Source organism: Pinus tabuliformis, chromosome 5_2 (genome assembly GCF_031772625.1).
Source record: "Pinus tabuliformis cultivar Carrire ecotype Pingquan chromosome 5_2, CPIR1, whole genome shotgun sequence".
Taxonomy (NCBI): domain Eukaryota; kingdom Viridiplantae; phylum Streptophyta; class Pinopsida; order Pinales; family Pinaceae; genus Pinus; species Pinus tabuliformis.
This window is the reverse complement of record NC_142306.1, coordinates 417,316,779-417,344,760: the sequence shown is the minus strand read 5'-3', so window position 1 is coordinate 417,344,760 and position 27,982 is coordinate 417,316,779. Positions and strand designations below refer to the sequence as shown.

At 36.3% G+C, this 27,982-nt stretch overlaps 1 pseudogene; it reads right to left on the bottom strand.

Moving 5' to 3' along the window:
- Positions 1–27,796, bottom strand: LOC149159334 (flavonol synthase/flavanone 3-hydroxylase-like; annotated as a pseudogene).
- Between the last annotated feature and the right edge of the window lie 186 nt (positions 27,797–27,982).

Genomic DNA, 27,982 nt, shown 5'->3' with positions numbered 1-27,982 from the left:
TCAAGAAGGCAATGGATTTTGTTGTGTGACATGGCCCTTTCCATCCAATCCTTTCTTGAAAAAGTTCTTGAGATACTCCCGATAAGAAATCTGCTGGTATAATGGAGGATGACGGTCATCTATCAATTCTCTCCGGGGTGAAATCAGCGCATCACATGGCGGAGTGCAAAACACGGCCCATGACATCCTTGAGCAGTCCTTGTGTACCACGCTCCTGTGCTCAATGCTGCTGTATTTCCCGTTACTCAATATCTGCTCAGGATAAAGGTTATCGAATTTCACCAACACAAAAATATCGATATCAGAGCCATGCAAATTGGGTATTGGTCATTTTTAGGTTGATTACGGATTTTTAGAATATTTTGAGATTTAATGGATATTGGTGGAATCAAATAATTTATCTAGTTAATGTCTATTGCATCTAGAAATATTTTAATAATCCAAAATTAACTAGAATATTTTCGAAATCTACATTAAACTTAAATTCAGAAATAAATAATTATACAAAATAAATAAAATTAAAAAAAAACATTTTAGAATTAACATATATAAATGAACATGTTTTAGAATATATACAAATTAAAAAACAAAGTTGATAGATCTAGATTTCCATAAAATTTAATTTATAATTAATAATACAATAACATTGTTAACATAAAGGTTGCGATTGTTATTAATATACATAATAACATAATTGAGTGTGTTTTTTGTTGTAAATCAGTTGATATATTAGATCACAAAAATATTACATATGGTTACAAGAGGGGTCTGTCATTTCTAGAAAGACTAGAGATAAGTAGGCTTGTCAAAACATAAGTCCGCTTACAAAGGCCATATTGGACAGGAAATTTTATGCGTATAAGCATCTATAGCTGAACCGTAGTCAAACATAGGTTGAAACAGAGAATGGCTAACCGCACAGTGCTGCCAGACATAACTAAAGTAACTATAGACATAGAAGGCCACTTAAAGGCCCGCTACAATTTACATTCAACAGACACTGGTAAAGAAAAACCAAACAACATAGGACATATAGGAACCCACAGAAGAGGACCACCTCCTTGGAATCCTACTGGTCAATTTTTGCGACTTCGGATGGAACAACAAAACTCGAACCAGCTCCATCATCTCCCTTGGGAGTACTGCGGGATCTGTGACGTTTGATGATGGTTGTTTGGAGTCGTCCTCAAGGATATCAATAGCGACATTAAGCCCCTGGCGAATAGACAGCTTGAAAAGCCGAATGAAACCTTCCAAGCTTTGAGCCAGCATTCACAGTTCGCCCATGAGGGAGTTTATGGTTATTTCCATCTTGTCTAGCCTCGCTGAATTCTTGGCCGAGGCTAGGGAGTTCGCTTGGTAGGCTTCCTTCAAAGCCGCTCCTTGCATGCTCAAGGCTTTAACTAGCATTGTTTTCATTCGCCAAACCTCACTTTGAGTTCTTAGGAACTAGATTGCTCTAGTTGCTGGGGTGCCCAGGTCCGAGAGCCAATCAACCTCCTCACTAATAGTATTAATGTCCATCCCTTCATGGGCTTCGTTCACCTTGACTTGGAGTTCTTCAATATACTGTTTACCTTTCTTGGAGACAGAAGCCTTGTAATTCTCCCAGGCTCTTTTTAGTTCCCTGGTCGCTCTAGTGCTATGGATGTTTCTCTCGGCCATAACCCTATTGTAGGTTCTTGCAATTGACAATTGGATTACTATACACGACATAGTACACACAAGGCTGAGCTCTGAAAAATAATGGAGGCATGTAAAATCTATCCAGGTGGTCTATGTACTAATAGTGAGGGATGTGGTGTGAGGGCCCACAGTCTTAACCGAAAGCTCTGTGTTTTCCATGTTTCTGACAGTCTGAATCCCCAACAGGTGATTGACGAACTTCTCATTATTACATTTGTGTGCATTTAGATTGCCACTCTCATTACTGAAGAAACGAGGCCCCATGTACTTTGAATCGTGATAGGTGAGCTGACCTCTATCCCTGTGGTAGATCTTCCACCTTTCCCGATGCAAGCCATAGGACACCCCCCAGTGGTGCCATTTCCAGGCATTATGGATTAGGGAGTGAAACTTTCTAGCGAACCACATAAATCATTGATGATCGATATCCTGTATGTCATCCTTCTCTCCTCACATCCCTGTGAGGTCTTGCCTTGAGATTTGTAGGCGTTTGTCCCGAAGATTGGCACATGCGACATCCTGACAACAAGTGTTAATGTTATCATTCCGATGGTCGACCATGTGGTTGGCTAGGATATCCACCATTGCATTCGCACTATGCCTGATTGCCTGCAGAACGACCCCATTGAGAGTGGAGAGATGTTTGGCGATGAGCTCAGTGACCATGGCTAGGCACCAGTGCTTTGTTACCTTCTCAGAACACAAACCATTTTGCATTTTTCTCGCAGCATTGATGGCTAAGAGCGAGTCTCCTTCCACTATTGTTGCCCCATTCCCCAATCTGATTAGGATTTGCAAACCTTGCTCCAGAGCTGCAAATTCTGCCCCGTTGTTGGTGGCTTCCCCCAGAGAGTTGTTGTATATGTGAAGAATTTCTCCATTGTGGTTGCGAATTACACCTCCAAGGCCGGTAGGGCCAGGGTTGCCCCGAGAGGCTCCATCAAAATTTAATTTGTGAAATCCCAGTAGAGGAGGTTGCCAGGACAGCAGAGAAGAATCGGGTTGAGGTCTTTGCGCCGGAGAGTTGAAGTCAATTGCAACACTTATTCCAAAAGACTGCAGAATTCGCCTGTCATTTGCGAATAGCCTGTTTGCCTGTTCTACTTTACACCTGGTAAGGGTAGTTTCATGCATATTCTGCATTATGTTTGTCTTAATGGTATCTAGCTGCCTGGAATCCTTCTGAAAAATTCTTTTATTTCTTTCTTTCCATGTGGACCAGATTATAAAACCAGGGCTTAGCTTCCATAGGATGTTTACAGTGTCGTAGCTAGAATACTTGGTTCACCAATTGGTTATGCTATCTTGTATGGATTCTTTGTTCCTATTTGTTTGTTTGAAGATTTCCTCCATCCAAACCCATAGTTTTTTGGTCCATTGGCAGTTGTTGAGGAGATGATTCATCGACTCCTATTCTTTTTCATAGAGGGGACATCAGGATGGACCAATGAAACCTTTTTTGCATAGGTTCTCCCAAGTAAGGATCTTACAATGCATTAAGAGCCATAAGAAAGTTTTTATCTTCAGCCAAATGGTGGTGTCCCAGACATTTTTGTGCCAATTCACTTTCTCTTCCTGATCCCTATGTTCTAAATAAAGTCTGGCTTCCTTTACGTTGAAGGTGCCTCCATCTAGATTGCCCCATCTTAGTTGATCTTCATCCTAAGAGTAACGGATCTTCCTTTTATCCAGACAAGAGTGCAAGGATAAGATAAGGTTATCCATTCCATTTGCCTGTGGGGTAGTATTAGGGTCCCAATGCCTCCAGTGCTGGTCTGTAATATTGTCTTTCCAGTATTGGTTCACCGTGAGCTTTCCTTGTTCCTGGTACCTGTGCTGTAGGGGAAGATAATTAGGACTTTCAAGCTTGGGAATTTGTTGCCAAGCATCTTCCCAAAAGAGAGATGTGTTACCATTGCATATTTCCCAGAAGTAGTGATGTTGTATGATGTTTCGATTGGCCTTTGCCAAGTTCCAAATGGGGGAACCGGCTGGAGGGTCGGTAATTCGAATGAGATACTAAGGGTGCTAGTTTTCAGCATACCTGGCTTTCCAAAGTCTGGCCCAGGGTGTCTGTGGTTCTTTGACCCATCTCCACCAGATTTTGGCCCCACAGGCTTTGTTTACTGTGTCCAGGTCTTGAAGTCCCAAACCACCTAGGATCTTGGGTTTACAGAGTTTTTCCCAAGCTGCTAGAGCCCATTTCTGTTTGTCAGATTTTCCAGACCATAAGAAGGTTCTTTGAATGTTTCTAATCTTCTGGAGCACTCCTTTGGGAGCCAGGAGGATGGAAAGCATATACTAAGGGATGGCTTGTAGGACAGCCTTAGTCAGGACAAGCCGGCCAGCGAAGTTAAGGACCCTATTAGTCCAGTGATTACTCTGATTTTCGAGGTTGGAGAGCAGTTTCTCCTAGTGGATCTTTTGCCAGGGTTTATCAGTGAGAAGGATACCTAGATACTTAGAGGGAAGGCTTTGCCTTTTGAACCCAAGGATAGCAGTAAGATTTTTCTGGATCGCTAAGTGAGTATTGAAAAAGAAAATGGAGGATTTGTCCAAATTGAGGTCCATACCTGTTGCTTGACTGAAGAGATTAAGGATAGATTTAAAAACTTGGGCTTCCCAAATCGTTGGAGTTCCCTAGAGCATGGTATCGTCCACAAATTGTTGATGAGTAGTGGCCAGGCAGGGTGGCAGGGGTTGGAGGCCTTGGATAAGGTCTCTCTCCTTTGCAGTTTTAATGATGCGACTCAGGCCTTCCATCAAAATTACAAAAAGAAAAGGGGAAATGGGATCCCCTTGACGAATGCCTCTAGAGGGGGCAAAGGGGAAGGTGGGAGCTCCATTGACCAGGATAGAAAAGCTAGGGGATTTGACTAGGGCTAGAATCCAGTTGATCCATCGTTGGCCAAATCCTAAGGCTTCTAGAATGGCTTCCAGATATCTCCACCTGACCTTGTCATAGGCTTTCGAGAGGTCCAACTGAATGATCATACCTGCTTTTTTCTGGGATTGAAGAGTGTGAACCATTTCTTGTGCTAGCAGGACATTATCCATGATCTGTCTGCCCTCCACGTAACCAGATTGCTCCTCTGAGATTATCAAAGGAAGAATAGGCTTCAGTCTGTTGGCCATTACTTTGGAGATAATCTTACAAAGAACATTGCACAGAGCGATAGGTCGAAATTTTGAAGGGGTGCATGCTGCCTCCTCTTTGAGAATAAGGGCGATGAAGGTAGAATTAAGGGATTTGAGGATGGAAGAAGATTTTCAGAAATCTTCCACCACCTCCCACACTTCCAATCGCACAATTTCCCAACAAGCTTTATAAAAATCAATGGTGAAACCATTCGGTCCTGGTGCCTTTCCATTAGGCATCTCTTTCACTCCATCTTTCACCTCCTCCATGGTAACAGGGTGGTCTAAAGATTTATTATGATCTTTAGTAATTAAACTTGGTATAGAGGACATGACTTCCCTAATAGCCTCTTCCCTGTTAATGTGTGGTTTTGTTTCTATGTGGCTAAAGTGATCAGTGAGGAGGGAGGAAATATCCTAATGAGAGTGGAGGGGAGTACCTTGTTCATCCTTCAGCCGGGTGATTTTGTTGGTGCACCTGTAATCTATAGCCGAACGATGGAGAAACTTGGTGTTTTTTTCCCCTTCATTGAGCCATTGAATGCAAGACTTTTGTCTCCATAGTATTTCCTCCTCCTGGCATCTTTCATTCCATTTCTGCATGAGGATTTGCTATGTGCTAATGGGATCCTTGGTGATGTCCCCTTTGAACCATGTTGTGTGGATCTGTGCCATCTGTTCCTCCAGGACTTGTTTGTCTTTGAAGACGTTCCCGAAGACCTCTTGGTTCCAGGACTTTAACCGAGCTTTGAGGTGCTTTAATCTGGATTGGAACCAGTACATTTTGGTGCCTTTGGTGTCTAGCTTCTCATGCCACTAATGTTTGATTTTAGAAGTGAATTCCGGGTGGCTTAACCAAAATTTTTCAAACCTGAAAGGTCTGTTTTTTGGAGTGCCGAGGATGGCTGCATCCATGGTGATGGGCCAATGATCAGAGCCTCCACAAGGAATAATGTTTGATTCTACATTGACCCCCTCAAGGAGGGTGGCTTTTGCTATAAGAAAACGGTCTAGTCTGGAGGCAATCTGTATTTCTCCTCCTCTTTTGTTATTCCAAGTGTAGAGCCCATTTTTGGGGAGGATATCAACAAGATTTGTTGTTCTGATGAAGCTATTGAATGCCTTTGCATCTCGATTTAGCATTCTTACCCCTCCTTTCTTTTCTGTCAGTGAGGTAATCATGTTAAAATCTCCTCCATAGATAGCTTTAGCCGTAGGATGTCTACGTTGCATCTTGGAGAGGCGATCTAACATCAACAGTTTATCCTCTAGTCTTTGGGGGTTGTAAATATTAGTACACAAGTATGTATTGGATTCCCCTATGATTTGCATTTCTAGGGAGATGTATGATCTGGAAGCCTCTGCATTTATAAGATGGAGGGCATGGGGATTCCAGAGAGTGGCCAGGCCTCCCTATAGGTTTTAACCCTGTACAGAAATTACCTGCATACAAATTCTAAAACACCGAAAATAAACAATGCGAGAGCATAACACATATACACAGAGATTTTCCCTTGGATCCCAAAACTGGGACTACTAGCTTGATTTTTCATTATTTTCCTTTCAATGTTATAATACATATTTATACTTGCCGAAGCATCCAATACCATGGACCGAAAACCATCGCATCCAAAAAACATGTGCGAAAATCATGCACAAAACCATAGGTGGGTCTGCCCAACCTAGCATAACCAAAATTTTTGGGGCGTTGCCCCGGACTCCATAAAGTGGGGTTACGGGTACACCTCAAACCCCTTGTGACCCCCCCTCGCTACACAATTGGTGCAACGAAGGGGGTGCTCCGTCCCCCCTCTAACACAACCCAACATTCTCCCACTTGTTGTTTTCTTTCCACAGGGGGCCACAAGAGAGCTTAGTCATTTTTCCAGCCCTAAAACGCCCATTGTTTCTTTACACCAAGAGAACTTCTCAGAGCTCACAGATTTTGTTAATGCATCTGCAGTATTCTTCAAAGTGTCCACCTTTACCAGCAACACTTTTTTGTCTTCTATCATATCCCTCACAAAGTGATACTGAACATCAATGTGCTTTGTCTTTGAATGATATGCAGGGTTCTTTGCCAAGGAAATTGCACTTTGGCTGTCACAGTCTATCCTTATAGCTTCCTGTTCTAACCCCATACTTGAACACAATCTCTGCAACCAAACTGCTTCCTTGCTTGCATGAGTGGCTGCCATGTATTCTGCCTCTGTAGTTGATAGTGCCACTACAGATTGTTTCTTACTCATCCAATTGACTGCACCTCCAAATAGGTTAAACACATACCCACTTGTAGATCTTCTCTGATCTAGATATCCAGCCCAGTCTGCATCAGCAAAGCCATGAATATCCAACACTCTGTCTAATCCTGGTCTTCCTTGGTAGCACAAACCATAATCACTAATGCCACGCAAATACCTAAAAACCCGCTTCACTGTTGTCCAGTGCTCCTTCCCTGGTTTTGACATAAACCTCCTCAATACTCCCACTACATGTGCAATGTCTGGTCTAGTACAGACCATTGCATACATCAGGCTACCGACTGCACTTGCATATGGAACACGGGACATGTCCTCTTCCTCTTCTTGTGTCTTGGGACACTGTTCAACAGATAACCTCACATCTACAGGAATAGGAACCTTCACTGGTTTACTATCTTGCATATTAAACCTTTGCAGTATTGTCTCGACATACTTCCTCTGGTTTAACTAGAGCTTCCTCTTTGTATGATCTCTTTTAATTTCCATGCCCAAAATATAGTTTGGAGCATCAAGATTTTTCATGTCAAATTTGGAGGACAATTGGGTCTTCAAATCCTGGATAATTTCTTTGTCATTTCCAACTAGCAACATATCATCCACATACAAGACCAGATAAATAACACGGTCAACAATTAATTTAAAATACACAGTGATCTGCTTTGCTTCTGGTGAAGCCAAGTCCCCGTATAAATGTATCAAATTTCTGATACCACATCCTTGGTGACTGTTTTAACCCATACAGAGACTTCTTTAACTTGCATACCAGATCTTTCTTACCCTTCACCGCAAAGCCTTCAGGTTGCTTCATGTAGATCTCCTCTTCCAGATCCCCGTGAAGAAATGTTGTCTTCACATCCATTTGTTCTACCTCAAAATCAAAAGCAGCAACAACAAATAAAAGTAATCTAATAGAAGTTACCTTGGCAACAAGAGAAAAAATATCACCAAAATCAATTCCGAGCACCTGGGAATAACCTTTTGCTACCAACCGAGCTTTGTATTTCTCCACTTTTCCTTCTACATTTATCTTCTTTTTGAACACCCATTTGCTGCCAATGGGTTTCCTTCCAGCCGGAAACTCCACCAGATCCCAAGCCTCATTTTTGTGCAAAGATACCATTTCATCAACCATGGCCTCTTTCTAGAGTTTTCCATCCTCTGAATCCACTGCTTCCTTCACAGTTCTGGGATCATCATCTGTAATAGACAAAGCAAAATTTGAACAGAAAGTAGATGGACTATACCTTTTTGGCTACCTTCTTTCTCGAACTGATCTTCTCACAGCCGGAGTTTGTGGCTCTTCATCTTTTGATTCCTCCTGTGCTGTAGAGTTTTATTCTTCTTCCTTTTTCTCAGGTTCCTTTGGTTGGAATTCTTGTTTAATAACATATTTCACCTCTCTGAACACCACATCTCGGTTGTACACAACCTTCCTTGTTACTGGGTTCCAAAGCTTATAACCCTTTAAACCATCCTTATACCCAATAAAGATGCACTTTTCAGATTTACTATCCAACTTGGTTCGTTTCTCCTTTGGAACATGTACATATGCATCACATCCAAATACCCTTAGATGTGAAAGAGAGGGTTTCTTACTAGTCCATACCTCTTGTGGAGTCTTATCCTCCAACGCTGATGAAGGTGACCTGTTGACCAGTTAACATGCAGTATCCACCGCCTCTGCCCAGAATTCCTGTCCTAACCCAACACCACTTAGCATGCTTCTTGCCCTTTACATCAACGTCTTGTTCATTCTTTTTGCAACTCCATTTTGTTGAGGTGTATATGGAGTAGTCTTCTACCGTGATATACCACACTTCTTACAGAATTCTTCAAATTCCTTGCTGCAAAACTCTCCACCATTATCTGTCCTCAGCACCTTTATCTTCTTCTCTGTTTGGTTTTCCACCAGAGCCTTAAATTCTTTAAACCTATCAAAGACTTCAGATTTATTCTTAAGGAAATATATCCATGTATTCCTTGAGAAGTCATCGATAAATGATACATAGTACACAGACTTACCCAGTGATGGAACCTTCACAGGTCCAAACACATCACTGTGCACAAGCTCTAATATCTGTTTCGCCCTCTTACCACCAGAGGGGAAACTCACCCGATTCTGCTTCCCATATACACAATTTTCATAGAAATCAAAATCTAGAGAGCTATTACTCATACCTTCTACCATACCTTTACCATGAAGTATTCGAAGGCCCTTCTCTCTAATATGTCCAAGCCTTTGATGCCATGGCATGGTCTTCTCTCCAGAGACCATTAGATTTTCTGCTCCACTTTTAGGAACCATAGAACTATTGCACCCATCAAGAATAGTGCTACCTTGCAACTTGTACAGAGTTCCAATCCGAACTCCCCGCATCAATACTAGTGCTCTCCGAACCATTTTGCAGGTATCCTTCTCGAACATTGTTTTTACACTTGCATCATCCAGCTTGCTTATAGAAATCAATTTCTGGCTAATGCAGGAATATTTAGAACACCTGGAAGTGTTCTAACCCTTCCACCTTGCAACTTCAACTTTACTTTTCCGCGACCAATGATTCTAGCCTTCCTGTCATCCCCCAAGAAGACATCACCACCATCATATTTCTCATACTCGCAGAACCACTCTCTATGGGGAGTGAAGTGAAAGGTTGCACCTGAGTCAATCAACCATGCCTCATGATCTACATGTGTACTTGAAGAAGCCAAGTACACATCCCCACCTTCATCTGAGGTGGTTTTTGCCTCTACAGAAGGAGCCTCATCAGATCCCTTTCCTTTGTCAGGAGCTTTAGATTTACAGTCCCTTTTAAAGTGGCCTTCCTTTCCGCATTTCCAGCACATCACCTTTACAGGTTTTCCTGGAGATTTAGATCTCCCTCTAGATTTAGATCTCCCACTCGATGATTTATTTTTGTTTCTGTTCTAGGACCATCCTCGTACAGAGAAGGCATCACCATTCTGGCTCTCCATATTTTTCCGTCTCATCTCCTCTATTAGCAAGGCTGAGACTATTTCATCAAACTGCAAGGCAGTTGCATTGCTATCTATTGCAATGACAAGACTATCCCACGAATCTAGTAGAGAACACAACAAACTGATGCACTTATCTTCATCTGAAATTTTAATATCAACAGATGCTAACTGACTTACCACAGTATTAAATGCATTTAGATGCTCTGTCACCGAGTCTCCATCTTTCATCCTCAGGTTATACAGCTTTTTCTGTAGGAATAGTTTATTCACCAAAGACTTATATTGGTACAAAGTCCCTAACTTGTCCCACAAAGCCTTCGTCGTAGCTTCCCCTGATACATTCAGCAATACTGAATCTGAGACACACAATCGTATTGTGCTCTTTGCCTTCTGATCCAACTTCTTCCATTCTTCATCGGACACTCCCGTTGGTTTAGTACCTGGATCTACTGTGATCCACTGATCTTTATCCACCAACAGATCCTCCATCTTGAGTTTCCACAACTCAAAACTCTAACCATTAAATTTCTCGATCTCTATCTTTCCATTGCTCGCCATCTTCTTTCACCACCAAAATCGATCTCGCAGATCTCCCATTGAACAGGGTCTACCACAGGCCCGAGCGAAACCCCTCAGTAACAAAGGCGTCCCCTTGAAGCCAAATCTACTCTGATACCAAATGTAGGTTTTAACCCCGTACAGAAATGACTTGCATACGAATTCTAAATCACAAAAAATAAACAATGCGAGAGCATAACACATAAAACACATATACACAGAGATTTTCCCCTGGATCCCAAAATCGGATTACCAGCTTGATTTTTCATTATGTTCCTTTCAATGTTATAATACATATTTATACATGCCGAAGCATCCAATACCATGGACCGAAAACCATCGTGTCCAATACCATGGACCGAAAATCATCGTGTCCAAAAAACATGTGCGAAAATCATGCACAAAACCATAGGTGGGTCTGCCCAACCTAACATAGGGTCCCAGACCCCATAAAGTGGGGTTATGGGTACACCTCAAACCCCCTGTGACCCCCCTCGCTACACAATCGGCGCAACGAGGGGGTGCTCCGCCCCCCCTCTAACCCCCCGGTTAACTACGTGGGCTAGTCGTGGAAAGAATATAACACAACCCAACACTCCCTCCATTCCATTCCCTTCCACTTCCATGTATTCCATTATTTTTCCTAAATTTCTACTTATCCCTTTCATTTTCTGGCTGGAGCACTTGGTTTCTTGTAAAAAAATCATGTCAGGATTTTCATTTTTGACTTTCTTTCTCAGAAGTCTTTGTTTCCTTTCACTGTTTAGCCCTCTAGCATTCCATGAAAGAATCTTCATAATTAACAGGGTTTTTAAGAGGATATCATGAAAGCCTCAAAGGCTTTCATCTTACCTGAGTTAAGGAGCATCTGACCTAGCTATTGAAGTGCTTCATTGTTTGTTCGTCAGCCTCTCTTCTTCCTGTGTTTGGCATTGGTATTTGTTTGATATAATCCTTGGGCCTTAACGCCCAGACCCTTTGTGGCACCAAAGCCTCTTTTCTGCCCTTTTAGTTTTGCATCTTGCCTTGCTAGGAAGAGAGAATTTACTTTGGCTACTTCCTCCTCTGGGATATGTTCCATTCCTCTTTGCTTCCATTGCTCTATCATGGTATTGAGATCCATGCCCTCCCTCTCTAGTATGTCACTGAGTTCCATATCCTTTGTTCCTATTTCACTGGCTATCATTTCCGCATCTTCTTCTAAGTCTTTTTTCAACTCATAAACTTGTAGGGCCTCGTTTGTCGGTTTTGGATTGGGATCTTGGGCTTCCTGTGTGGGAGCATCCTGGATTTCCTGCGTTAGGTTTGGTGCTTGTGGGGCTTCAGCTACCACTGTTCTGGACCCAAGAACTTCAAAGGCATTGACTGTGCTCTTGATGGAGGTGCTTGTTTTGGGTTGGTGTTTCCGATTAGCTCGTTGTCTCCCAATTGGACGGGTGAAACGTTCCTGATCCTTGCCTAGTTTTCTTTGGCTTTCTCGATTGGCTTATTCATTGGGCATTCCCTAAAAAAGTGTCCATGTTCGTGGCACTTTCGACACCGAAAGTGGATTTGTTCATAATTTATGGCCTGGAAGAAGACTTCATCTCTAAATTCTAGCCATAGACCTTCATGTAATGCACTTGAAACATCCATTTCAACACATATTCTTGCACAAGATGTGTTCCTTTTTTGCATGGTAGCCTCTGAGGCTTGGATGAAGGTTCCCAGTTTGTTGCCTATTTGTTCCAGTGCTGCAGGTCTCCAGTAGTCAATGGGGAGAGAGAATAAGCGAATCCAAACAGGTACATGCGTGAAAGTTTCCTATTCTGGTGCAAAGTTGGGTTTCCAGGGTCTCATATAGAGGCCTGCCAAGGCATAAAAATACGGTCTTCCATCAAAAATGCGATCCCTATCTTCCAGGTTCGCAAAGACTACAATAAAGAATCTTTTGGCTCCCAGGTGTAGCTTGATATCCCCCTTAGGCTTCCATTGTTGTTTGATCCAAAAGCAGAGGGATTTTTCCATAGGCTAGAAGCCCATGAACTACAGATCACCACATGTATTGACATATGGTCTCTGTAAGCTTGCATTTTAGGGTCGGTGATAACAACCTGCAGACTTTCTGTCGTTTTGGGCTTGCAGCACCCCAGGTCATTCTATTTTCTGGTCACTGTGGCAGATCCCTCTAGATTTGTGTCGTATTGGGGTAGGGCCTTAGTTTCCACAGTTATTTTGTTTCTTCCTTCTACTTCTTGTGGGGCCCGCTCGGGAATGGGGTTACCTTTGTCTTTTCCATCTAGAGTATTGATTTCATTGGTTCTTTTTTGACTTTGGGTTTCCTTGGTTTGCCCACCCACCTTTTTCTTCTTGCTTAGCTCATCCTTTCTTGCATTTGCAGAGCTAGAGATTTGCACCCCTTCCAATGGGGCCTTCCCTTTATCCATCATTTCTTGTTTGTATGAAAGGGCCCCATTAGACCCCGCTCGCCTCATCTGTTGGGCCAGGGCCAGCCCGTGCCTCTGCAACTCTGCGAATAGGGCATTGCCCTCCGCCAGAGTTTGTGATAGTAGACTGTATGCCGATCGGAACCCTAGTTCAGGTCACTCATAGCCTTTCTCCAACAATGTACATTACAAAGGTGCAAAAGACATTAATCAAAATTGAGGAACATAATCGAGTGTTAATTACTAAATTAAATTGATTTAATTTCTTAAAACTACATAATTAAATAGGAATAAATATATTAATCTTAGCCAAATTTCTAAATAAAACTCTAGGATAACTAAACACTTCCTAAATTTAGATTATGTGTAAAGAAACCGAAACTACATGCCAACGACTCAGAGTAATTACATCCAACAATTAACATCTTACAAGTTTTATGACGAATTGTTATGAATATTGAGGTACCTCGAGTTGATCGCCGATATTGACAACCAGAGCACCGGGAAGGAATTGCATATCAATCCAGGCTCTATCTTTGTGAATCTGCAACCCTGGGATTTTGTCGTGAAGGAGAATTGTGATAGCGACAAGATTAGAATGGGGTGCCACTCCCACCACCAGATCTGGTTGAGGACACAATGGATAGTAATTTATCCTTATTTGTAGTTCCTTCCTCTCCCCTCCCACGCTCTCGTTCAGAGAGTTTTTCTAAGCCTAGATCATGAGACAATACCTTCATCAAATATTCAAATAACTTGAACAACTCTGTGCTGTATTCATCCATAGCTTCCTTGCAACCATAAAGTTCATTAGACAGGTTAGGCTTTTTCTTTTTCAGGAAATGTTGGTGGAATCAAGGTACATTTATAGAATCCATAATTTTAACCCTTGGAATCCTAGCTACCCGTTTGAACAATTTAGTGACACAAATACAAATACAGTTTACCAGCGTTGGTGTAACCCCAAACCTATTCAAAAGACAAATACAATATCAGAAAACTCGGAGGAAAAGATCAAATTTCAGCTCTATCAAGTCTAGAGAGATCAAATTTCGAGGTTTACATCTCAAGAGATCTAGCTCTATCATTCCTAGAGGGATCAAATCTCTTTTCACTCTAAAAGAAGTTTGCATTTGCTAGATCCAGAGTTAAATAGAATATATTCCACATGTTTTACTTTAAAGTTATTTTCATCTTAACATAGGGTTATTTTTATTTTTATTTTATTTTTACCAAGTGAAAATGTTTACATGACATTGATTACTTTACAACATCTCTCTACCATACGTGATTGAAACAATTATATTAAACTTATGTTTAGCTTCATATATTAATATGTAATATATATGAATAATAATTTTATGATATTAATATATATCTTAATATCTTAATATATATTATAATATATCAAATATAATATTGTCCTAAAATTTATATTATAACATCATATAGTTACCTTAAGTTCGGATCTACCCATTATCGAGAGGAATCAAATCTCTTTAAAATGAAAACTTATTTTTTAGTGCAAAACTTGAGAAAATGTTTGCACCTCTCTCTCTCTCTCTCTCTCTCTCTATATATATATATATATATATATATATGAAAACAATAGTAAAATGATCCTCTCGAATATTAGTTACCTTGATATTCATTCTTTGGAAGTCCTCAATGTGCTCCCCAAGTAAACTCTTTTGTTTGGGATTTATCGATTGGCTAAAGAAGGTATTCTCTTTGTATCTTCATCATGTGTTATCAATTCCTTTGTAAAAATTGTAAGTGATAAGTGATTTATGAGAACAAATCCATCGATACCACACAAACTAATTGGGTTCTAAATATGAAGATGCAATGTATACATTTTGTGTGTGTTGTACATCGTGTATGTCAAAGAATTGCTCCATTTGTAGTATCCATGTTACTAGATCCTTTCCATAAAACTTCCTAAACTTAGAGTCTCTAAAATCATGATTCACATTCCTTTTGTTCTCATCATGAATTTCATGGAATACCTTATCACCATTAGGTAATATTTCTTCTAGCAACTTTGTCAAAACTTCCTTCAAGCCTTCTATTTCTACTTTTTAACTATCCATCTTAACATTCATCATTGCTTCCAATTCATTTTGGTTGCTCTTTGTAAGAGCGAAAGTTGTTGTACATGGTCCCATAACTTTGACATACCATGTTGCATTCCTTTTTCTTCATGCATCATAGTAGAACTTTATGAGGGCTTAATGGGTGTAGAATTTTGTTGTTTGGGAGGCATTTTGGAATCATATATATATATATATATATATATATATATATATATATATATATATATATATATATATATATATATATATATATATATATATATATATATATATATATATATATATATATATATATATATATCTATATATATGCTTTACTATGCCCTTTGAATCACTTCACTACAAGGAAAATACCTTCAAGTGGAGGTTTTTGCAGAGGCCCTATAAAAATAGCCCAAAAATTCGTTTGTAGTGGAGGTGAGGACATATGTTTTAGAAGATGTTTCTTTGACGATGCGTCTAAATTATTCAAGTGCGCTAGTGGTTTATTATGCATACAAGCACAGGAGTACCATGGTGCACCATAGATTTTTTTTTTTTTTTGAAAAATTAAAAAACGCGGTGCACTAAATACCCAAACGCATCGATGCTTGAATATTCACTAGCATCAAACTCCTTCATATAGTAAAACGTACCAGTGTCATTCGACAACGATGTCCCGGTGTAGAAAAGATATAACAACACCTTGGGGAATCTTATAAAGCATATCGATAGACGATTTGTAATTTCTAGAAAACACTAGTGTTATTGTAAAACCACAACATCAATGCGTTACAGTAATGTAAAGCCCCAGTGCATCTTGATAAAGCACCGTGATAATTTTAAATTTAAAAAAAACATGGTGCTTTTGGATATAGCCCATCCCAATGTGCTCCGTGAAACATACCGGAGGAGGTTTAAATAAAAAAAACTCTCCTAGACATAATTTTCATTTTTACCATATATAGTGCAGGAGATCTATGAAGTATCGGTGCCATTCTTGCCACGTGAAAGTGCCCTGACGTTAGTGCTTCTCTTGTTCACCACCTTTCAATACCGTGCTCATTGTTTGAGTTTCCAATTTTTTCAAACGGTGTGAAATTTTGTTTTTCTCCATTGTATGTCCACAATGCCTCCCTAATGACTAAATGTCCAGGTGATCTTTATGTTTCTTTCTAATTTAAGTTTTTAGTGGATTATAATTGTAAATTAGGTTGTTTTGCAAAAAAAAAATGATGCGTGGTTTGTTCGATATGTTCGCCTCGCACTTGGAGCAGTGTCGCAATTGAGTGTGTGAACTAATGCACCACCATTGTGGCAGTGCATTTTGTAGATATAAACGCATCGGGAAAGATGTGAAAGATTTTGTGTTGGTGCATCACTCGTAATCCTTTTATATTTACCAAACATGTCACAAATTAATATTTAAAAATATTCCTTTAGTTCGATGTGTTCGATAACCTGAACGTATCGTATCGGTACCAACAAGTTATATGTGTGCACCAGTGCACAAGTATGTCGTACCGCTATGAAATGTTAAATTTCTGAAACACCCATGGTGCGTCATATGTATGTGTGCACCGTCACTCATGTGGTTATAGTATAAAGCGCATCAGCGCTAGTGCATGACTATGTTTTGAGCGCACCAGTAATTTTTATTTTTATTTTAATTGAAAGTTATGTTTCCATAGTTATAAATACTTGTTTCATTTAGTAAAAAAAAATGTATTTTATGTATTAGGTTGATGTATTTTATATGTCAATCATGTAGCAGATATGTCAGAAGAGGGAACAGTAGCAGTTGCAGAAGCAACAGGTGGACCCAGTGACCATGCGAGACAAAGGGAGAGGTAATTATACCCTTGCCCTATTAGTCCAGCGTCCCAAGCGCTCTTGAGGAATGTAGGCCTCCACAAGTACTATGAGGAGGGTACATCCCTGAAGGCGCACTCTTTCTTAGTGGTGCATCTCATCCGCAATTAAAGGCATCTTACTAAATAAAGGCAATTAATAAATAAATAAATTCATGTTATTTAAACATTTGGATACTATAACATACCACGATAGCCTCACATGAAAACGAAGGGAGTTAGAAATTTTTTACATAAATTACCCATTGGTAACTATCCAAATTACTAATCCAGATTCTTCATTAACCATATGATAAAATCTTGATCATTACATAAAAAACTTTCAGTAGAGGAATAATAAGTTGCATAACCATTAACAACCACTGTTGTAGTAAATTAACAACTGTATGATGTAACATTGCACCCATTTCATGATTCCTTTAACCACATTAATTAATCATATACTTGACATTATTAACATCACATTATGCAAGGAATCAACATCACCAAACTGACATAATAGGAAATCACATCATTGAACACCGATATACCCTGGAAACCCTATAGGGTGAAAATCAGCGAACATTTAATTTAATTATTAAACACTCGTGAGGGTGTTCATTCCTCACTCAATGGCTTATAAGGGAGTCCATCCCTTAACCATTGTCACAAAATATTACAATGGAATATCATTTAAAATACAACATACCCAGCTAAAAGCTATTACAGTGATCATGAAAACCATTTACCCGCAAATGACCACTCTTTATATGCTTTTGGCATGATTGTCCCATCAATGGACCATCCTACAGCTCGTACTCATTAGCATAGACCATTAGTTCTTATCTGTCACAATGTTGAACATAACTTGTCTTTTGCACAAATCACCATCATTTCCTGTCATTGATGTCATCAACAATCTTTGGTAACATGATTAGATAAAATATTAATCAATCAATAATCATTCTTTGAAAGCGATCTTTTAACATCCAATTCATGTGCATACATGAGATGTAAATATAATATTACAACATGCTTATTCTTACAACATTATGCATGTATAAACAAATAATTATCAAGCATATCAAAATAATTATCCCATTACTATGATGATTCTCGCACCAACACACATTTATATCCAAAGGAAACCATTGTAACCATCCATTTCATTTAAAAAATACTAGAAACTTATCTTTGTTTTTCATGCATGTAATTAGATAAAAACTTATTCGAAGAGAGATAACCCCTAAGCTTATTTTTTGTGCATGTAACTAAGTAATCTTTCCAATACAATAGATATTATTATAATCCATAAAAATACATGCCTCTTATAAGGAAAGACTAAAATGATAGAAACTATTATCGTGCAAGCAAATACAAGTCCCTTTTTGAAAAAAATCTTTCCCAAGATAGAGTTATTTACAAAATCTATTGTATGCACAAAGATATGCATTGCTCTAAACGAGAACTAATGTGTTAGTCATTATTTCTTGCATGCGGATATATATATTTTACAAAGGAAAGCTAGTAAATTTATTCCAAGTAACTACTTGTTTTACTTTCCATAATACTTACTCTTTTTTGCTCAAAAATCCATATTTCTCTCTAAAAGATCTAACACAATAGTTCTACAAATCCATTTTTCTCTTTAAAATATCTAACACAATAGTTATATCTTCATACATGTAATCAACTATTGTTTCTATGCTTCTGCATATGTGTTCTTTTCACATAGTTATTTTCAAGAATCCAACATAGTTTCTCTATCATTTATGTACAAAGTTATTATACACTATTCCCAATAAATTATAATAACAAAGTTCTCATGCATTTGTTTTCAAGAAAGTATCATAATCAACCTTTCTTTTGGGCATAAGAACTAAGATAATAATAATGGTAACCTTTTATGCATTCCATATTTCTCTTTAAAGAATCTAACACAATAGTTCTACAAATCCATGTTTCTCTTTAAAATACCTAAAACAATAGTTATATCTTCATACATGTAACTTTTTCAAACTCTTGCAAAGGAATTAACACAATTAACTTATCTTTCACACATAGGAAAAAAACATATTCTTTCCAAAGAAGATTCCTATGACTTATATTATCTCTGTGCATTTCATCTATGCATAGGTTATTCTATTTTCTCATACTAAGTAGTCTTTTTCAAAAGAACTCTCTTACCCATGAGAATATTTCATAAATTACCCTCTTTAATCTATATTCACTTCTAGGAAAAGGAAAATGACTACGAAATTTCTTTTTAAGAAAATAACATGCACCCTATCTTTTATATCTTTTCTTACATAAAAGGCACATGCAATGTTATATAAAGACAAGAAAGATTACTTATCTTTTAACGCTGCAAATATATATAATCACAATCTTTTTCTATATATAGTAATAACAATCTTTATCTACATCCAGTAATATATTCTCTTTACTAAGAAAAATATATAAAATCAATCTTTATCTACATGGAGTAATATATTTTCTTTACTAAGAAAACTAACGTGAGTTTTGTGTAACCACAAAATCTAGATCATTTTCAGTTATCTTCCATTTCAAGAAATCACAAATCTACTTAGTTTTTAACACACAAAATTCACATATAATATCTGGAATAAAATATGTGCAAGAATATTCATATTGTATCTTTTATTTTCAAGAAACGAAATGTAAACACAAATCTACTTAGTTTTTAACACACAAAATTCACATATAATATGTGAAATAAAATATGTGCAAGAGTATTCATATTGTATCTTTTCTTTTCAAGAAACGAAATGTAAACACAAATCTACTTAGTTTTTAACACACAAAATTCACATATAATATGTGGAATAAAATATGTGCAAGAATATTCATATTGTATCTTTTCTTTTCAAGAAACAAAATGTAAATAAAATATATACTTATCTTAACCACAATATCCATGAAATGGAAAATGGATATACTTATCTTAACCACAACACCCATCAACTGGAAAATGGTTTGGTCTCAACGAAGGGCACTTGGATGCTTCGACGTTTTGCAGACTAGTACATTCACTATGTCTTCCAATCCACATATGCCTCTTTCAGAGCATTTACTTATTCCTTTGCTCGACAATTACTTTTATTATGCTCTTAAATGGTGGCTCCACCAATTACTTTTGCTTTGCTCTTAAATGGCGGCTCCATCGGCCATGAGCCAAAGAATAAACTAGTTATGGAAAGAAGACATAGTGGTAGAACCCAAATTTTAAAGAAGCTCTAGCATATGTCCTTTTCCTCGCCATCCCATTCAGAACACAACGCACAACCAGTAAGTAAAAGGAAAGGACAATGAAAGGAAATGACAGTTATCAAGAACCGAACCTAACTAAATTCTAATCCAACTGTCATGTAATAAAGGATAACTAAATTTTAATTAATATTCTATGTAAAATATATGCCGAATAGGGATATTACATACTCCCCACCTTAAAGAGAACACCATCCCCGATGTTCATCTATCACTGGGATGTAATTGCTACTCAGTATAAAAATCCAAACAACTGAAAACAAGATCATTTCCCTTCAAAATGAAGGATTCCATTACTAAGGAATACCAATAAAAAAAAGAAATAATTCTTATCTATAGTCATAAGCATTTATAACTGCAAAACTAAGAAATTTCTACTTTCCATAACACAAAACAAAATCTCTATACCAACTTATTGTTACTTACCAATTACTCTTACAAGTCATGGTCACTTTTACGAAAACACTTCAATAGTGATTCCCATCAACACTCCATGGTAAGCAACCTATAATGTATGACTAACAAATTCAATCACATTAGTCACAACATTTTAATCAAACGAAATACTTTTAACTATCAATCAATTATGCAATGTCAAGTGATATTTAAATCACAATACTTTTACAAGTACTTAGAGAGCACTAACACTCTAATCATAAAAATGATAAATCACTACACCACATGCACACTGTCTTAGCCCCTACTAAAGACATATACACAAGTACTTCTAAAAGTACCCAAAGAACACCTAGCTCTCTGATCATACAATAAAGGAACTAAAATTCCAATAACTCCTTATTGAGCACTAAGCTCCTTTTGTGTTAAGATGTGCATAACATCTTTTACACAATTATATATAAAATTCATTTTTAACACAACACATAACTAATTAATTAATTTGTTCTCCTATGATAACCATAATGGAAAAATAATGCTCCTCCCAACTCATGGGAACTGGTTTCCACAACCAAATCGAGTCATTTTCACATCCAGACAGTTCTTTGACAAAGACCATACTAGGTCCAGTATGGAATTCCACTGGCCAACCAACTCAAGAATTCCAATGACCACACAGGGTCCAATGTAGGATTCCTCTTGGCAGCATCTTGTCTACTCCTCTGACAGCGTCCCATCTATGAATAATTTTGGGCCTCCTCCAACAAGCTCCAAATCAACAGAGCTGCCTCAGGCTTTTTACCCTCTTCACCATCTTGGCCAACTCTTTTCCCTTACTGAGATCATTTATCTCTAGGGAGAGGAAATCCGGATAGGTAAGTACCATCAACCCCTCCGGGTAGGTAACTGCCATCAACCCAAGGCCTTCTAGCCTTTCACAATTGTCGATAATTATCTGGCATGTTAAATTTCTCTTTTAGCACTCTTTCCCAAAATAATTTACATAATGAAGCACAAATAACATACATATTGTATGCATTTTGATTTTCCAGGTAACACAATCATACATATCATATAAAATTATACTTTATCATTTACGGTTGCAATGTGATTTTACCTTGACAGGTTTTCTTGTTGCCATTAAGCTACCACTACTTAATCCCATCAGCAATGTTAGTCATAAATATGCATCATTTAACAAGTATTCACTTTCTAAATCATTTCCAATTTCCACAGTGTATTGTCATTAACAGACCAATACATGAATTAACTACCATAATCACTCATTTACGAATTGTAATAAGCTTAAATCAAATTCAATTCATGCATATAAGTTTTATTAGTTATTCATGCAACACTAACCAATCACAACTACCAACCATCTTAATGCAGCCATGACAAGACTTAATCAGCAATTAGTTATTACAGTCTAATCTCACTACTTGAATTAGTGTTTATTTTCAATATCTAAAGGGGTTCTTCCAATGTCCTTCCCAAACACTCTATTGTACTATTTAAGGACATTCCCCATATTTTACATTCATGCATTCACTCATTAAAAGTAGTGCATTGTAAATTTCATGTTCACTAAATGTATCATTAATATTTCCATATTTGCAAATGTTGGTAGTTAATTGTCACCTTCCTTAGTGAGACTTCAAGATTGTTCATAAGTGTGACAAATGTTTTATTGCCTTTTATCCTCATCAGGATATATATATATATATATATATATATATATATATATATTATATATATATATATATATATATATATATATATATATATATATATATATATATATATAAATATATATATATATATATATGTGTGTGTGTGTGTAGGTTGTTAGACTCATATCTGAGTTGATTCTCACTAATAGCATACCTCGATTTCCTTTTTGCTTAAAAATTCCCAAAGACATCAGTGCTGCAACCTTTTGCTCTGATACCACTTGTAACATACCTCGATAGCCTCACATGAAAATGAAGGGAGTTAGAAAATTTTTACACAAATTACCCATCGGTAACTATCCAAATTATTAATCTAGATTCCTCATTAACCATTTGATAAAATCTTGATCATTACATAGAGTAACTTTCAGTAGAGGAACAATAAATTGCATAACCATTAACAACCATTATTGTAGTAAATTAACATAAACTATATGATCTAACCTTGCATCCATTTCATGATTCCTTTAACCATATTAATTAATCACATACTTGACATTATCAACATCACATTATGCAAAGAATGAACATCACCAAACTGAAATAATAAGAAATCGCATCATTGAACACGGATATACCCTGGAAACCCCGTAGGGTGTTGGCCAACAAACATTTAGTTTTATTATTAAGTGCTCGTGAGGGTGTTCACCCCTCACTCAATGGATTATAAGTGATTCCATCCCTTAACCACTGTCACAAAATATTACAATGGAATATCATTTAAAATACAACATACCCAACTAAAATTTATTACAATGATCATGAAAACCATTTACCCACAATTGACCACTCTTTATATGCTTGTGGCATGATTGTCCCATCAGTGGACCATCCTACAACTCATACTCATTAGCATAGACCATTAGTTCTTATTTGTCACAATATTGAACATGATTTGTCTTTTGCACAAATCACCATCATTTCCTATCATTGATGTCATCAAAAATCTTTGGTAACATGATTAGATAAAGTATTAATCAATCAATAATCATTCTTTGAAAGCGATCTTTTAACATCTATTCATGTGCATACACGAGATGTAAATATAATATTGCAACATTCTTCTTCTTACAACATTATGCATGTATAAACAAATAATTATCAAGCATGTCAAATAATTACCCCATTAATATGATCATTCTCGCACCATCACACATTCATATCCAAAGGAAACCACTGTAACCATCCATTTCACTTAAAGGATACTAGAAACTTATCTTTGTTTTTCATGCATGTAATTAGATAAAAACTTATTCAAAGACAGCTAAACCCTTAGCTTCTTTTCTGTGCATGTTGCTAAGTAATCTTTCCAATACAGTAGATATAATTATAATACATAAAAATACATATCTCTTATAAGGAAAGACTAACATGATAGACATTATTATCGCGCAAGCAATTACAAGTCCCTTTTTGAAAAGCATCTTTCCCAAGATAAAGTTATTTACCAAATCTATTGTATGTGCAATGATATGTGCGCAATGATATGCATTGCTCTAAATGAGAACTAATGTGTTAGTCATTATTTCTTACATGCGGATATATGTATTTTACAAAGGAAAGATAGTAAATTTATTCCAAGTAACTACTTGTTTTATTTTCCATAATACTTACTCTTTTCTGCACACAAATCCATATTTCTGTTTAAAAGATCTAACACAATATTTCTACAAATCCATGTTTCTCTTTAAAATATCTAACACAATAGTTATATCTTCATACATGTAATCAATTATGGTAATCAACTTCTGCATATGTGCATATGTGTTCTTTTCACATAGTTATTTTCAAGAATCCAACATAGTTTCTCTATCATTTATGTACAAAGTTATTATGCATTTGTTCTCAAGAAATCATCATAACAAATTTCTCATGCATTTGTTTTCAAGAAAGTATTATAATCAATCTTTCTTTTGGGCTTAAGAACTAAGATAATAATAATGGTAACCTTTTATGCATGCCATATTTATCTTTAAATGATCTAACACAATAGTTCTACAAATTCATGTTTCTCTTTAAAATATCTAACACAATAATTATATCTTCATACATGCAACTTTTGCAAACTCTTGCAAAGGAATTAACACAATTAACTCATCTTTTATGCGTAGGAAAAAAACATATTCTTTCCAAAGAAGATTCCTATGACTTATATTGTCTTTGTGCATTTCATCTATGCATAGGTTATTATATTTTCTCATACTAAGTATTATTTTTCAAAAGAACTCTCTTAGCTATGAGAATATTTCACAAATTACCCTCTTTAATCTATATTCACTTCCAGGAAAAGGAAAATGACTATGAAATCCCTTTTTAAGAAAAGAGCATGTGCCTTATCTTTTCTTACATAAAAGGCACATGAAATGTTATATAAAGACAAGAAAGGGTAGTAATATATTTTCTTTACTAAGAAAACTAACGTGAGTTTTGTGTAACCACAAAATCTAAATCATTTTCACTTATCTTCCATTTCAATAAATCACAAATCTAATTAGTTTTTAACACACAAAATTCACATATAAAATGTATAACAAAATATGTGCAAGAATATTCATATTGTATCTTTTCTTTTCAAGAAACAGAATGTAAATAAAATATATAATTAACCCATGAACTGGCAAATGGATATACTTATCTAACACAATACCCATGAAATGGAAAATGGATATACTTATCTTAATCGCAATAACCATGAAATGGCAAATGGATATACTTATCTTAACCGCAATACCCATGAACTGGCAAATGGTTTCGCCTCAACGAAGGGCATTTGGATGCTTCAATGTTTTCAGGCCAGTATATTCAATATGTCGTCCAATCCACATATGCCTCCTTCAGAGCATTTACTTATTCCTTGGCTGAGCAATTACTTTTGTTGTGCTCTTAAATGGCATCTCCACCAATTACTTTTGCTTTGCTCTTAAATGGCGGCTCCACCGGCCATGAGCTAAAGAATAAACTGGTTATGGAAAGGAGACATTGTGGTAGAAACCAAATTTTAATAAAGTTTCATATGTCCTTTGCCTCGCCATGGCCATCCCATTTAGAAAACAATGCACAACCAGTAAGTAAAAGGAAATGACAGTAAAAGGAAATGACACTTATCAAGAGCCAAACCCTAACTAAATTCTAATCCAACTGTCATGTAATAAAGGATAACTAAATTTTAATTAATATTCTGTGTAAAATATACCCCAAATAGGGATATTATAGATAGATTAATTTTTTCATTTTTATCTTGAGGATTAAGCACAATGGTTGGTTAGAAATGTCGACCAAATTTTAATAATGTGATTAATTCGAAAAACAATCTCATTATGATTTAAATATTGTTAATATTTGCAATAATTTAATAAACCAACTCTTCTTTATTCTTAGATCCCAAATAAAAACCAATATATATATATATATATATATATATATATATATATATATATATATATATATATATATATAATTGATTCCCAAATCCCAAATAAAAACTAATATATGTATAACAAATTGATTGATTTAAATATTCAAGGAATTTAGACTTCTGTGATCCATAACGTTTGTTTAGAAAAAATTTTGGCGAAATCACATAATTGATCATTTGTCGACGCGTTTCGAACCAACTAGTGTGGTTCATCGTCAGGACAACCACACTAGTTGGTTCGAAACGCATCGACAAATGATCAATTATGTGATTTCGCCAAAAAATTTTCTAAACAAATGATTTAAATATTGTTAATATTTACCTATTTTCTTTTTATTTATTTTTTAATTCGTTTTATAAATTTATATCGTATTAAAAATTGCTCTCTTTCCCATTTATCTAATAAACTTGGTATTTCATTATTTCCAAATAAATAAAATAAAGTTGATGAACTCCATTCTTATGAGGGTAAATAATATACACCTTACATTATTACATTATTAATTAAAATTATTGTAATATATGTGATATATTCAATATTTCCATATAAAAAAAGATAAAATAAATATTATTATTATTATTTTAAAATTTTAATAAATTATTTATTGCAATTTAATAAGTTTCAGTTATAAATAATTTAGTGTTTTATATATATAAATGAAATATTACTTAAAGTTATATAATTTATTTTATTTTATGAGATGAGGGATAATAATATAATCATACTTTAGGAAATGATTTTATTTAGAATATGATCTTAAACTATTTTTATCTTAATTAAGAGTTTGTTTTCTTAAATATAAAATAATTAACTATCCAAAACTCAAAATAATTATATAAAAATAAATTTTTACCTTTTTAACAAAATTTACCAAATTCTTTTAATCACTGGCAAATTTTTTTACGTAATAAATTCTAATTTATAATTAATAATAACGTTTATATAACTCTTTGACTGATAGGATAATAATATAATTGAACCCATAACTTTTTCAAAATAATAATAATAATAATAAGAAGTTTAACAAAGTTCCGAAAGTCTTGCTATCTAATAAAATAGAAAAAAAATCCATCCTTTGTATATTAAAAATGTATTAATATGAAATTAAATTTTAACATGGAAATTGCTTACCGGACTTTCCATAGAAGTTGATTGGGCTGATGTTAGAATTACTGATTCACCGCCACTTAACCCACCAAAAAAATAAAACTTAAAAATTATGAGCAACGGCTGATAACTACAGCACCTGAAGTTACAACGTGTTTTGGAATTTGAATGGAACGTGATACTTGAAGTTAGGAAGTTAAGAAGTTGCAATTGAATCAATTACGGAATTTCTGCAAAACAGAGTGAGGGATTTAGTTAGCTTTCAAATTAAACCAAAGTTATGTGCTTTACAAAAATTCAAGATCCATTTCATCTGCCTAGATTTATGAATTCAAGATTCATTCGAAGGAAATCAATGAATTTTTGTAGATGATGTTTCTTGGGATCACTAGTTTTTTATAGATGTGATTGATGAGAATTACGTATATCGATAATCGGTAATTGGTGAGAGTTATTCTGAACAGATCTTGGTAAGAGTTATCCTGAACAGACCCAGATTTCCTATAAATGTAATTCATGAGAATTATGTATATCAACCATAACGTACAAGACCACTAGTTTCCGGCGATTCCTAAATCCACCTCTATAGAAAAGTTAATGCTCCGTCCTTACACTCACCTGACAGGAGCTTGACGTCACCGGGACCATTGATCATGGGCATGCATCCATGCATCCATCTCTCCTCACCCAGTTCCGGCGATGCGTGTTCCTGCCCGCCTCCAGCGCCGGTGTTCCTGCCCGAGTTGCCCAACGGTTCAGCGTAATCAATGCAAGTAGTGCGCTCCGATGCACTGATAGTAATCACGGCATTAATGTTATTCAAATAATGAGCCCATTTGAATTCAAATTCAAATTTGAATTTAAGCGCCCAAAATTCAGCGCTCATCTATATTTCAGCAACCACATTCGAATTTCTTCAGAGCTTCGTCAACCGGAAAAATCGCACATCTGTATCTCCCGCGATCATTTCAAATATTTTCAAAAAGGCCGGCCCGCTCTTTTGCATATTGATTCTCTGTTCAGTTTTGTTTTGTCAATGAAGTTGCAGACGATAGAATATCATGACCTCGCC